This window comes from Portunus trituberculatus, chromosome 19, assembly GCF_017591435.1.
Source record: "Portunus trituberculatus isolate SZX2019 chromosome 19, ASM1759143v1, whole genome shotgun sequence".
In the NCBI taxonomy this organism is placed as follows: Eukaryota; Metazoa; Arthropoda; class Malacostraca; order Decapoda; family Portunidae; genus Portunus; species Portunus trituberculatus.
Genome location: NC_059273.1, coordinates 6,682,918 through 6,697,500, shown reverse-complemented (window position 1 = coordinate 6,697,500; position 14,583 = coordinate 6,682,918). Strand labels below are relative to the sequence as shown.

The following is a 14,583-nucleotide window of genomic DNA, read 5'->3' as shown; positions in this document are numbered from 1 at the left end:
ACACACACGACCCTACAACAAGAACACCTATAGATTCAGAATTACACTATATATCTATCTATCTATCTATTTATCTATCTATCTATCTGTCTGTCTATCTATCTATCTATCTATCTATCTATCTATCTATCTATCTATCTATCTATCTATATATCTAGAGAGAGAGAGAGAGAGAGAGAGAGAGAGAGAGAGAGAGAGAGAGAGAGAGAGAGAATCCACGCCATAAATCCACAAGACACTCACATGGGACAAAGGAAGGAGGCAGGGATAGTGTTGTGTCTGCCGCCGCTCTTGTCCATCAGTCGCTGCTGCAGAGAATCGACTTTTATCATCAAGCCGTTGAGATACATCCAGATTACCATATGCACTCCTGCCTCGGCTCTGCGCTCCTTTATCCTCTCATTAAGGAGACGAAGCACCCTCCTCCTCCTCCTCAATATGCACCTCCTGTCTTTGCGCCGCTGTTCCTGTTATTGCGTTTCATTTTTTTGTCTGCTTTCGAGTGATTTCAGTGCTTGTATTAGATCACTCCCCTATCTTATTAACACACACACACACACACACACACACACACACACACACACACACACACACACACACACACACACACACACAGAGAGAGAGAGAGAGAGAGAGAGAGAGAGAGAGTGGGGGGATATCCTAAAACATCATGAAGTCATGTCAATGGTGGTATAGTATAAGATAATAGTGGTTCTGGAATCTCTAATAGTTTCTAAACACCTTCAGTACTGGATCGCATTTTTACCTTGAGTTTTGGGTGCGATTAGACGATATTATTGATATTAGGAAGGGTCTATGGAGGTCAGAAGATTAATGGCCACAGTCTTCACGATTTCAATCCCCCACGTGAGTTTCTGAAGCTGTATAAAATCACCAAATAGTAAGCAGAACAGATATGGAAATGCGTGATGGTACTGAAGGGGTTAAGGTATTTAATTTAAGTGTATTGTTTCTTCGCATTCTTTTGATACACTGGGATGTATTTCGTGTAGTCGCTTTCACTCTTCCTCCTGTTCCACAATCTCCTTATGTCTGGGTGTATAGCAGTTTATCATCATCCACTCCGAAAATTGGCTTGTTTTAATGGATCGCTTGCATGCTTTCTTGAGGGAAAACCTTGGAAAAAAAAAATAGTCGTTTATAATTTCATTCACCTCTTCAAAACTAACGCTCAACCAGATGCCTGTAATGAACCAACTTATTCTCATTAAAGGCATTTGTGTATCATCAAGACGTAGAAGAGCATCACGCAATAGTTAACCTTTTCTGTATATTTAGCGAACACACACACACACACACACACACACACACACACACACACACACACACACACACACACACACACACACACACACACACACACACACACACAGGAATCCGCAGGGAAACCTCGGGGTGCAGAGTGCCGGGCTGGAGTGTCACCTGGCCAGTGTTGTGAAGTAAGGCGCCTCCATCACGTAGACAGGCAGTGGGATTGAGGTAATGACACGGGAAATTTGGACCCTGACAGTCAGTATAAGAGAAATTGTTTAGAAGCATCGGTCTCGTTCACTGTGATATTGACGGCTGTCTCTCAGGCGACATTTTAGCCTGTCCGTCACCAGCAATGCGGCGGACGTTGCAGAAGTGGCAGTTCATTTTCCACTCAGGATTAAAGAATTAAGCTGAAGAGAACCGTTCCCGCCATCTGCTGGCAAAACACGTACCTGATCAGTACGCCCAACACTTGCCTTGCTTGGAATATGTTTGAATTAATTTGGCGCCTGGACTGCCACTTGCTGGGTGCTTTCCCATTAATTTTGTGGCGAAATGTCGAACGGTATTTCATGTTGCACTGATAATCTGTGTCTAATTTTGCGATATTATTTGAAAATGCAGCACTGTGTTATGATGCCAGTGACGGACACAAAAGATTCCTCCTCCTCCTCTGCTGTTGTCATATGAATATTGTGGGACTCTCTTCGCGTCGCACTAAGCTGGGTCATCCTGCGTATTCAGTCAATCCACACAGTTCGTCTTAGTAATGAGGGTTGGCTGCGGCTGCCACACGTTTATGGTACTTCTTGACGCCGTGATGTGCAAGAAAGGAGTGGAGCACTTGCCTGGTATATGATCTCTATCAAACACCAGGTGGTATCAATATGAACGTGAGACAATAAGGGAAGCTGCAAGAAGCCATCAGTCTGTGTGTGTGTGTGTTTCACTGTTTGATCTGCTGCAGTCTCTGACGAGACAGCCAGGCGTCACCCTATGGAACGAGCTCAAGAGCTCATTATTTCTGATCTTCGGATAGGCCTGAGACCAGGCACACACCACACACCGGGACAACAAGGTCACAACTCTTCGATTTACATCCCGTACCTACTCTCTGCTAGATGAACAGGGGCTACACATGAAAGGAGACACACCCAAATATCTCCACCCGGCCGGGGAATCGAACCCCGGTCCTCTGGCTTGTGAAGCCAGCGCTCTAACCACTGAGTGTGTGTGTGTGTGTGTGTGTGTGTGTGTGTGTGTGTGTGTGTGTGTGTGTGTGTGTGTTCTTACCTACGTCACTCCTTCCATCACAGCACTAAGATAGTTTCTACACATCTCCTTCCCGTCGCTGCTCCTCCTCCTTGTCTTGGTGAAGTGTGTTGCAGCATTGTGCCTCGTGTATCGGTGCGGGCGCGTGAGTGTGGCGTGATGGGGAGGGCGGCCTGTTCACAAAATCACACTAACGAAGTATTGTGTTCCTATGGCGCTGTGGCTGAGGGAGGAGCTGCAGTACTGCTGGCTGCGCACGTTCCTGTCAGGCCTCAGCTGCTCGTCAGTGCTACGGAAAAGTCGTGTTTTACTTCCTTATTTACGCTACTAATACAGAAAGGGCAGCGGTGCAACTCCAAATGAAAAATTGATGGAATAAAATCGTGATCCGCCAATCCCAATATGATAAGATACACGCTCGCTTTGTTTTCAATTTGGTTTGAAGTGAACACTTTTACGAACAGTTTGACAGAACTTGTATTGCAGTGGTGCGTTTGGCATGTCTGACTAGGAAATATATAACTAGATAGTGATATTTGTTTTGTTTTGTTTTTACACAGCAGTCCCCCCCCCCACACACATTCTCTCTCTCTCTCTCTCTCTCTCTCTCTCTCTCTCTCTCTCTCTCTCTCTCTCTCTCTCTCTCTCTATTAAGGCCTGTCATCATAAGTATGTTAGAGTGTCACGCTACATTCTCTTTCCACAGCATTCCGGGACCCACACACACACACACACACACACACACACACACACACACACACACACACACACACACACACACACACACACACACACTGTAGCAGGATGAAGGTGCGTGGCATTTTATCATCCCTATACGTAACAACTCTCGCCTCTTCATTCTCATCTCCCGGAGTGTTCATCCATTCACCGCAGCGACAGTGTTACGTCATCCATTGTGAAGCTTATAGAAGAGAGTCAATTCAGTATTTCACGGAGGTAGAATAATGGTTTCCACTCTCATTCTTCCAGCTATCCATTGGTGGTTTTCCTGTTCATCTATTTCGTAATGTTTTTTTTTTCAGTTTTTTTTTTCGATAGATTGGTAAAACGACGTCATCATTTCTTTTATTTTGTACTGATTCAGTGGATGATTAGCAAGCGGCGTCGGTCATTTCGCTACGTGACGTGTGTGTGTGTGTGTGTGTGTGTGTGTGTGTGTGTGTGTGTAGGATATTTCCCCGTAAGTAAATATGTTAACCAATGTTCCGGTGATGCAATGTTATGTCGAGTCACTATATCGCTTACTCCTCGTGTGGCCGGAAAGGGAAGGGTACACCTGAGTAGCCTGTGTCTTATAGTGACAGGAAAACTAATATGTATAATAGAAGGACTGATTTCCGAGAGTGTCACTGTAGGTATATTGTTTTCAGCTGCTACCCTCTCTGGTGGACATTCTAAGCACCATATTTAGAAAGGCTTCCCTCTCTCACCGTCACCATTTTCGAAGACCACAGAGACTATAGTATTTTTCGTGTTGATAATGCAAAAACTTGTTAACATCTCACTAGTATCACAGGAACATCTTTAAAAACCTGTGTCATTTCAACTAGAGCCCTTGGGAAACAGTGAAGGTGCGGCGCGGATGTGTTTCAGAATATGGGAATAAGATCCACACACCGCTGCAGTCCCGCCCTCCTTGTCTGGTGAGAGGAAGCAGGGCAGGGCAGGCAAGTTTTAAGACATTACCCCTATCTTTTATCTAACGCTTTCAGAACTGTAAGAAAACTGGTCAGTGGCCTTCCTTTTTTTTTTTTTCGTTACTCTTGACCTGCTTTTCCCTCTTACATAAAAAAAAGGGAAGGTTAGGGCAGGTGAGGGTGAGGGCGAGGCGGGTGGATGGTACTTTCCCTGCGTGGCGGCGGCGTGGCGGGGAATTGCACTTCGTCTGGTGGAAGCCGTGCGTCCTTCTCTGGCGGGCAGGTTGATTTGTGTTGATGAGATTGTAAATAAGTGAACCTCGGACCCTCTTTGATCTGTGTGTGTGTGTGTGTGTGTGTGTGTGTGTGTGTGTGTGTGTGTGTGTGTGTGTGTGTGTGTGTGTGTGTGTGTGTGTGCGTGCGTTGCAGTTTCCCCTTCTCTCATCTCATGCAACAGTACATCATTCCATGCAATATTTCCATTACGAAAGAAATCTACACACAAACTTTCAAAAATTGTTGTAGTTCGTTGTATAAGCTGCGGAAAGTGACACTAAAATGATACGCAGCAACATTTATCTCATAGATAAACGTTGAAGGGAACGTTGCTGAACTGAAACGTTGCATCATATTTCTTTTAACAGATAAAAACTCAACCTTTCTGTATTTTTTTTTTTTTTTTGTCTTTTTTCTACGGAGCAAGATCAGCAGGTGGACGTAACATCAACAGCAAGGTGCGGGAGAGGCGGCCTTTGATGGCGGTGTTTTCAAGCCTCGCCACCAACAATACCTCCACTAACGAACACTCTTGCACTTTTATCGCCGCCGCTTCCTGTCGATGGTAGGGGAAGCTCCGTTAAAATCAAGCGCTCGGTGGTAACATATATTGCCTCTATTTCCTCCCTTTTTATGTCCGTTTAGCGATTACTCTTCATTGTTAGGTAGATATTATTCATCCTCTTCATTTTATGCTGTTGTAGTGCGCCTTCTTGTACGTTTTCTCTCCCTAGTGTTCGCGGGGTTTGTTGTACGTTTTCTGTTTCCCTGGTGTCCGTGGGGCTGTTATTGCAAGACATCGGGCATGAAACTTCAGAGGGAAAGACAAACACAATGAACCACAAACAAGGTCCCAGGAGGCAGTCACATCATAGCGCCAGAAAACAAGAAAATAAAGTTAATACAGAGAGAGAGAGAGAGAGAGAGAGAGAGAGAGAGAGAGAGAGAGAGAGAGAGAGAGAGAGAGAGAGAGAGACTTAGGACACTAATAATAAAACACACTGGTAAAAGGGAAAGAAATTAATAAACTAAACATCCTCTCTGACTCCCAACATTCTTCATCCCTGCAAACGCAACACCATGATGCGTTTCCATATTCATTCTGCTCACTATTTGGCGATTTTATACAGCTTCAAAAACTTACCTATGTGAAGGATTAAAAATAGTGAAGACTCTGGTCATTAATCCTCTAAGTTCCATAGACCCTTTCTAATGTCAATAAAATGGTCTAATCGTAAACAAATCTCAAGGTAAAAATGTGTCCCAGTACTGAAGGGGTTAATGGAGATTTGAAGATTACCTGGAAAAATTAGCTGTAGATAATGAAGCGGCGCAGCGTCTGGTAGGGTTTGGAAACGTCAAGATGGAACTAATGGCCTCTTGACTCCCGTTTCCTGATCGCATTTAACATGATCTTCTTTGAGCACTCCTCCAGGGCCTCACTTCTAAGGTTAACAAGGTTGCCCATTAAACTTCACGATTTAGTCACCAAAGTTAAGAGAATCTGGTCCGGCGGGAAGGTGCGGTCATTGAGAGAGAGAGAGAGAGAGAGAGAGAGAGAGAGAGAGAGAGAGAGAGCACCAATTCAATTATTTCTTCGCCTGGTTATTTGATCGAAGGAAAAGAAAAGAAAACGAAAACAAACTTTATACTTACGTTTTCTGTCGAACGTTTCCCAGAGGAGACTCAACAAAGTGCACTCGGAACCCGCCTCTCTCTCTCTCTCTCTCTCTCTCTCTCTCTCTGTATATGAAAACGCTAAACAAACGCCGGGTAAACGCTCCCAAACTCCGCGGACTGACTTTCTGCAGACGCGACTCACAAAACTCAGCGAAACGTTTAAGATTTTTCCTCCCCTCAGGCTGGGAAGTAATTAGGACGAACGTTTCTTGTCCTTAGTCTCCGCGTCATTTGTGCTTGAAGTTTGTGCCTCAGTGACATCAGAGGGACGGAGTTTACTAGGGTTAAATAATACATAATCTCTCTCTCTCTCTCTCTCTCTCTCTCTCTCTCTCTCTCTCTCTCTCTCTCTCTCTCTGTCTCGCAATTCATACAAGGATGCTTATTATTTTTCAGTTTAATAATAAAACGAAGGATTGACACCAAAGGACTGACTGAACTGTAACAATGTGTGTGTGTGTGTGTGTGTGTGTGTGTGTGTGCTTATTTTTTTCCTTCATTTTTTCTTAAGGATAGAAGTCTTCCACTCTCTGAACTCTTCTCTAACGATTTCCTTTTTGCTCGCTGAAAGCCCATCAGTGTGCCGTATAGAACGAGAGGTTAAGAGGAGGAGCAGCAGGAGGAGGAGGAGGAGGAGGAGGAGGAGGAGGAGGAGGAGGAGGAAATGGTGGATTATGAATAGGATGAGAACGAAGAAGGAAGTATTTGGATCTTGAAGTGCTGGATGACGGGAAGGGAAGAAGGCAGGAGAGGGACCCAACTCATGGTACAGATCAAGGAAACAGGAAGCGGTGAAAGAAAAATAAGAGTAACAAGACATTTTTCCCTTTTTTTTTGGGGGGGGGGGTTAACTCTTTCGGACCTGCAAAGGGACTGGGAACTTTTTTCTTTATTTTTTCGTTTTATGTTAACCTTTGGCCAGCTTTCCCCCTCTTACATAAAATAGAATAAATAGATGTGGAAATAGATGTGCACACGTCATGGGGGAAAAAATAATAACGGAAATCAATGGAGTGAGGGAAAAAAACAATCCAAGTGAAAGATCAAACGAAAGAAAATGAAAAAAATAAAAACAAGATGCACTCATTATAAAAGAAAGCAAAAAAAAAAAAAGAAAATAAAGAAAGCAGAACCGATCCTCATTGACCTTCCTGTTTAAACACATCCTTTTTTTTTTATTTAATTCCTTTACAACTTGACTCTCCCAATGACCCCTTCTGACCTCCTTTCCACCACCACCACCACCACCACCACCGCCACCGCCGCCGCCTGCTGTAATGAGTGTTCCGCAGCCAAATGTCAGGTAATTAGATTGTTAACTATCCATTTCAGATCACGAGACAAACCATTTTTTAGCCCCGACGTCCGTAATGGCTATTATTCGAGAAGTGTGTGCAGTTACGGCTCACATTGTCTAGTCGTTTGTACTGATAATAAGCCTTATGGAACAACAAAGGAGAGAGAGAGAGAGAGAGAGAGAGAGAGAGAGAGAGAGAGAGAGAGAGAGAGAGAGAGAAACACAACAACAGATAGATAGATAGATAGATAGTTTATTGACCACAGCTGGCTATAATTCCTAGTTTTCTCCCGTTACTTAATTATTAATAGCTAATTTCCCATAATCCTCCACAGCAGCCCTCGCCCTTCCTCTTGCCTTCAGTGCCACACAAAATCAGGAAAAACTCTTTACTTTTATTTAGTTCTATTTTTACTATTACTTTTTTCACTGTCCCATTGTTTTGACTTTTCATGAATAGCGTGTTAACTCTCCTGACTTATAAGGGAACTGGCAAACAAGTGGGCCCTTTTTTTTTCCATTTTTTTGCCCTTGGCCAGTTGCCCCTCCTGCATAGAAAAATAAAATATATATTCTGAAACTCTTCTGCGCCGTGCCTCCGTTATTTCAAGAGGTTCTAGTTGAGGTTACGATGGTTTTTAAGGGTGTCTGTACGGTTCAAATGACAGATCAACAAAAGTTCTATATTACAAACAAAAGAAATAGTCTCTAAAACATTTCTACGCAGTACCTCCATTATTTCGAGGCTCTGGTTGATACTAAGATGGTTTCAAAGGGTGTTTATTCGGTTCATGCAACAAATCCGCAAAAATTCTTCATTGTCAACAAGAGAAACACATGTGAAAACCTTGCTAATTGTCTCTAAAATACTTCGGCTTGGTACCTTCATTATTTCAATAGGTTCTAGTTGATGCTTTGATGGTTTTTAAGGGTGTTTGTACGGTTCATGTGACATATATAACAAAAATTCTTTATCAACAAGAGAAACACATGTGAAAACCTTGCTAATCGTCTCTTAAAACATTTCTGCGCAGTACCTCCATTATTTCAAGAGGTTCTAGTTGATGCTATGATGGTTTATAAGGGTGTTTGTACGATTCATGTGACATAATAACAAAAATTCTATAATATTAACAAGAGAGGCACATGTGGAAACCCTGCTAATCATTTCTGTGGCCTTTGAAAACAGTCCCGGTGAAGGATTGAAGCGTTCCTGTATGCGTTTCTATGGTTTAAGTGATAGATTAACAAAAATTCTATACTATCAACAAGAGAAACACATGTAGAAACCCTTGCTAATAGTCTCTAAAACATTTCAACGCAGTACCTCCTTTATTTCAAAGCTCTGTTTGATACTACGACGGTTTTTAAAGGCGTTTGTACAGTTCAAGTGAAAGATTCGCAAAAATTCTATATTATTAACAAGAGAAACGCATGTGAAAGCCCTGCAAATCTTCTCTGTGGCCTTTGAAAATAGTCGCGGTGAGGGAGTGAAGCGTAAAGGAAAAAGATTCACTCAGTCGCCAATCTCCTTACACAACAGAGAGAATTAGCCAAAGGACAGGAACAATTGTATGCGTCTCTATGTGTCTATGTGTTGCGTGTAGATAGATTGCTGGCGAGTGTGTTCTGGGAGACTGGATGTTGTTGCACTAATATCTATTTTCTTACATGTCGTTTTATCTTCCTAGTTTCTGGTGGGGGTCTTTGTAGTCGCGTTCAATGGACACGAACACAACGCACTGCCTCGTTAATTCCCCACAACAGCACCAGCACCACCAGCACCAGCCTCTGCTATGGACTCCCTTCGCCTTATCCAAATTGACTCTGTGTTTCTGTCGGTGATTTATCTCTGCTTAAATGAATGACAAACTCTTCCATCCCATTAATTTATACATTACAGATAATTTCCTCTAACTTTTAACTCATAATCGTCACGTGACATATCTAATTAACCTGGCATCATTTTCGATAAGGGTAGCAATTTACCTTAATGCACAGGCGTTCAGGTAAGACGCGCACCTGATTACAATAATGAATTTGGATGTTCAGTGCACCTGAGGGTATCCTGAGCACTTTATGGTAATGAGAGGTGCTGCAGGTGCTCCATTAGTCTTGGTCTGGTAGTACGAAGCCTTCCGTAACCTTCCAGGCGCCTCGCTCACAAAGAGGAATTAATTAACCTATGACTGGAACACATTACTCTTGTTTTTCTTGCCCGATGGTTCCTCTTATCGCTGGCTGCCATTAGTTTTGCAGCACAAAGCACGCCAGGGGAATGAACAGCGAGTCGCATTGCTTCAGCTTTTAACAAGGCAATTCCATACTCGCCTGATTGTTTTAGCTACTAGGAACTGGATGGTAGGAGCACACACACACACACACACACACACACACACACACACACACACACACACACACACGATAGATATATAATTTATTGACCACAGTTTGTCGTGCAGAATCATATAATCAAGCAATATGTGAAACAACTCAACTGAAATCAAAGCTGAAGCAAAATACAAATAAACCAAATAAAACCTCAGTCCAAAAATTTCAAACTTTGAGCCACACACACACACACACACACACACACACACTTCTTTGCTCCCTCCCAAACGATCAATCTACACATATTTCATCTCTGTAATGAGCGCGTTAGCTAATGCCTCCTCCGTCTCTTACAGAATTCACTAGCATTTGTGGTGACGCTCGCCGTCCCAGCCCCGCGCTCCAGACCAATCAATATGTCATTAGGGAAATGCAGAGTGATTACCCTAAAATACGGAATGCTCATACTGCTCCCGTGCGCCGCCTGTTTGTGGAGGAGAGAGAGAGAGAGAGAGAGAGAGAGAGAGAGAGAGAGAGAGAGAGAGAGAGAGAGAGAGAGAGAGAGAGAGAGACACTGACTCATATTCTCAACCTTTTCTGTGCTTCATTATTTCAAAACGCTTTATTTTTATTTGCACGAGTTTTAAAGATGTATTTTTACGTTTCTAGAGGAAGATTGACAAGATTTCTACGTTATTAACTGGAGAAACACTCTTGAGAGCCTCGCTAATCATTTCTCTGGCCTTGAAAAGTAGTAGTGGTGAGAGAGCAAAGCGTTTCTGAATACGGACCAGAGAGAGAGAGAGAGAGAGAGAGAGAGAGAGAGAGAGAGAGAGAGAGAGAGAGAGAGAGAGATAGTGACAGAACGAAAGAAACATTATAATACAACCACTGAACCACAAAATTTACCGTGATAACAATACTCCAAATCTTATCTTGTTGTTGTGCTTACCGTGTGTTGAAGGTTCACTCAGCCACTCAGTCACACCTCGCCTCGTGCACGCCACATGAACCCCAAGCTGAGATAGAAAAGCTGAGAGAGTAGATTTGTAAGGATAGAAAAAGGCGTAGCAGTATTTTATCCCCACAAATACCCTTTTTTTACTTATTTCCTACCCTTTTCTTGTGAGAGTTATAGCATCCTTCTCACACTGACACTACACCCAACACCTTCCCTTACCAATTGCCCGCGCCTGGATTCACGTTGTATTTTTCTTACTGTCAATGCATAGAAGTTACGGTCGTGTATGTTAAATTCGTGTCTCTTTTATTTGAGTTTGCAGGGAATAGGAACTTGACGGTGGAATGCCAGGAAGGTGAAAAATATCATAGAAAATCCAGTACAATGTATCAATAAGTCTACCAGGAAACAGATGAGAGGTGAAGAGGAGGGAGAGAGGATGGAGGGAAGGGGAAAGAGAGGAAAGAATAGCCCGTCACTCAGTACAGCGTTCCCAGAAGTGGAGGTGGAGAGAAAATAGATGATAAAAGCTGTTTTTTGTGGTACTGAAGGCAGAAGTGAAGTCTAATGCTGCTGATGTAGAGTAGAGAGAATATTTGACTTTTCAACTTACGTTTTCTGAAATTGAAGGGCAGATGAGAATGTGAGGTAGAGTTGAGGGTTGGAAATATATCAAATAGAGGTTGAGATCGAGAAGGAAGTTTATGGTACTGAAGGCAGAAGTGAAGCCAAATCCAGTTGATGTATACGAGTAATAGAGAAAACATTTGACTTCGCTACGTTTACTGGAACTGAAGAGGAGATGAAAATGTGAAGCTAATGGTTGGAAATGCAATAAATAGACGTGGAGATCGAGATGGAGGTTTATGGTAGTGAAGGCGGAAGTGAAGTGTAATGTAGCTGATGTATATTAAGAAAGATCATTTGACTTTTCTACGTTTTCCAGAATTGAAAGGAATATGAGAATGTAAAGTCAATGGTTGGAAATGCATCAAATAGAGGTGGAGATCGAGATGGAGGTTTATGGTAGTGAAGGCGGAAGTGAAGTCTAATGCAGCTGAAATATTGTAGAAAGAACATTTGATTTCTTTACTGACGTTTTCTGGAATTGAAAGGGAGATGAAAATGTGATGTAGAATTCTCATTACATTTATTATTTTCCTGTTCCTTATCATCATCCTTTTCATCTTATTGTTAATCCTGTTATCGCCCTCCACTTCTTACCGTCCCCTCTTCTTCACGCCCTCTCGTCCTCTGGCCCTCTCACACCCTCTCCTTCCCTCCCTCCAAGTCCCTCACACTGCCCTCCATGAATCTCTCCACTCCAAACCTGTCTCCGTCCCTCCCTCATTCCCTCCATGTCTCTCCCTCCTTACCTTTTCTCTCCCTCTTTTGCTACTCTCCACCATGTCCCTCTCTCCTTCCTCCTCTCTCCCTCTACTCCAACACTCCCTCCCTTATGTTCCTCCCCCTGTCTCTTCCTCTACTTCGACCTTCCCTTCCTACAAGTCCTCCACACAATTTGACTAATTGAATGCTTAATTACTCTAATTTACATGAAGGCTTGTAAAGGCGTAATTAGACATCCTACATGAGGCTGACGCGCACCCACAGGAAAGAGTTACTGGCCTACATCTCTCTGTACATGTACGTTAAGCTTCATCTCTCTCTCTCTCTCTCTCTCTCTTACATGTCACATTTATCTATTCCTATCTATGCTTACTCGTCATTTGATCTCTCTCTCTCTCTCTCTCTCTCTCTCTCTCTCTCTCTCTCTCTCTCTCTCTCTCTCTCTCTCTCTCTCTCTCTCTCTCTCTCTCTCTCTCTCTCTCTCTCTCTCTCTCTCTCTCTCTCTCTCTCTCTCTCTCTCTCTCTGGTGAATAGAAACTCGTAATGGACTCGTTGCGTTGAAAGAGAGGATAGGGAAAAGAGGCGTGTGTGGTTCAGAGAAAGAGAAAGAGAGAGAGAGAGAGAGAGAGAGAGAGAGAGAGAGAGAGAGAGAGAGAGAGAGAGAGAGAGAGAGAAAGAGAGAATATAGGGGTGAATTTAAATGGCATCGTCTTAGCCTCGAAACACGAATTTAAAAGGCGTCTTCTTGGCCTCGAAACACCTGCATGGCTTTCCTTCTGAAGTTAGACTAGACCTTTGCAACAAATACAACGTGACCCTCAAACTGTAACAAATGTCTTCAGTACCAAACGTTCTGAGATCTACTGACACTGACCTGAATGCCACCCGCCACAGTGATACGTAACTGAACACCCCTCTCTCTCTCTCTCTCTCTCTCTCTCTCTCTCTCTCTCCTTCACGTTAATAATTCAGTGACGTACGGGAATTGTGACGCGTGTGTTCCTGTGTGGTGGTGTTGGAAAGGGTCGCTGTACCGGCTCGCCCTTACACGGGAACTAAGGAAACTACGTGTGTGATAATCGTCCTTTGATAAATGACAAAATGCGGGGCAGTACAACGAGAAAAATATGCGTCAGTAAGAACGATGAGGAGTGTATAGAGTTGAAGAATGGAGCTCATGTGATTTGCTAGTTATATAATAGTGAGTCGTCAGTTGTGTAATGGATCTTTGGCTGCCAAGGAATAAGATGAGAGTTCAGTTCGTATTCAAGGGAAGGTCAAGACTAAAAAGTGGACCGGAAGAAAGAAAATGGGAGAGAAAGACGGCCAAAAAGAAATCAAAGGAAGAAAGGGGATGGAGAGAGAGAGAGAGAGAGAGAGAGAGAGAGAGAGAGAGAGAGAGAGAGAGAGAGAGAAGGCCACGGAGGCAGCCGCTGGTTCACACGCCCGTCCAAGCGGTCACGCGGAAAATGGAAAAATCAGGTTGCTGGCATGGTCTGGCGTGTGTTGGACGGGGTGGGCTGTGTGGGCTGGCCTGGGCTGGGCTGGGGCGGGGCTGGGGCGAGGCTGGGGTGGTGTGGATTGGGCTAAGGGATGTGGAGTGGCCGTGGTTGGTGTGGCGTGGGTGGACAATGTGGCGTGCAGCGGAGCGAGGTGGCTTGGAGTGGACAGGTTGGCGTTTGTCGTTTGTTTGTGGTTCTGATCAGCTGTTGTGGCAAAAGGAAGGAGGAGAGACAAGTCAGGAGCCGCATCATGGGACAGGGTCAGTGGGGAGGAAGGCTGGCGTGACGTGGCGTGGAGTGGTGTGGAAACTATGGGTGCTACTAAATTTCACTTGCTAGACATTTGTCCCTGAATTTTGGTTAACTCTCATGTCTTTTGTTGCCCTTGGCCAGCTGTCCCTCCTGCATAAAAAAAAGAACAACTTCAGCACTGGGACACATTTGTATCTTGAGATTTTGTGTACGATTAGACCAATTTATTGACATAAGGATGGTTCTATGGAGGTGAGGAGAGTGTTCACTATTCTAGTTCCCCACATAAGTTTCTGAATCTGTATAAAATCGCCTAATGGTAACCAGAGTGAATTTGGAAACACATCATGGTGCTGAAGCGGTTAGTTGTGTCTATTACTCGTACCACCCAAAAGTCACCTGTAGGAATGATCACCTGCATTGATTAGACAACTCATTACCTGTACAGCTGACACGGGTTAATGAGTCACCTGTAAAAGGGTTGAAAGAGATTTTAAAGGTTTCTGAGGAAATCTTAATTATTCTAAGTGCTTGTGACAGTGATACAACAATTATGATAAAGTTTTAAGAGTGATTTAAGGTAATTTTGACGGTCTGGCGTGGCATAACATGGTGTGATGTGGCGTGGCATGGTCTCACGTTGTGTGGCGTTGTGTGGCGTGGAGTTCCGTTGCGTTCCCTCATGTCAGTGATATTGGCAAGTAGAGTTTCAGTTCCAGGACGTGTTTA

At 43.6% G+C, this 14,583-nt stretch overlaps 1 protein-coding gene across 1 annotated transcript in view; it reads left to right on the top strand.

Annotated features, from left to right (window-relative positions):
- LOC123506058 (protein amalgam-like) overlaps positions 1–14,583 on the top strand; it is a 368,181-nt gene that overhangs the window by 37,856 nt on the left and 315,742 nt on the right. The window lies entirely within an intron of this gene.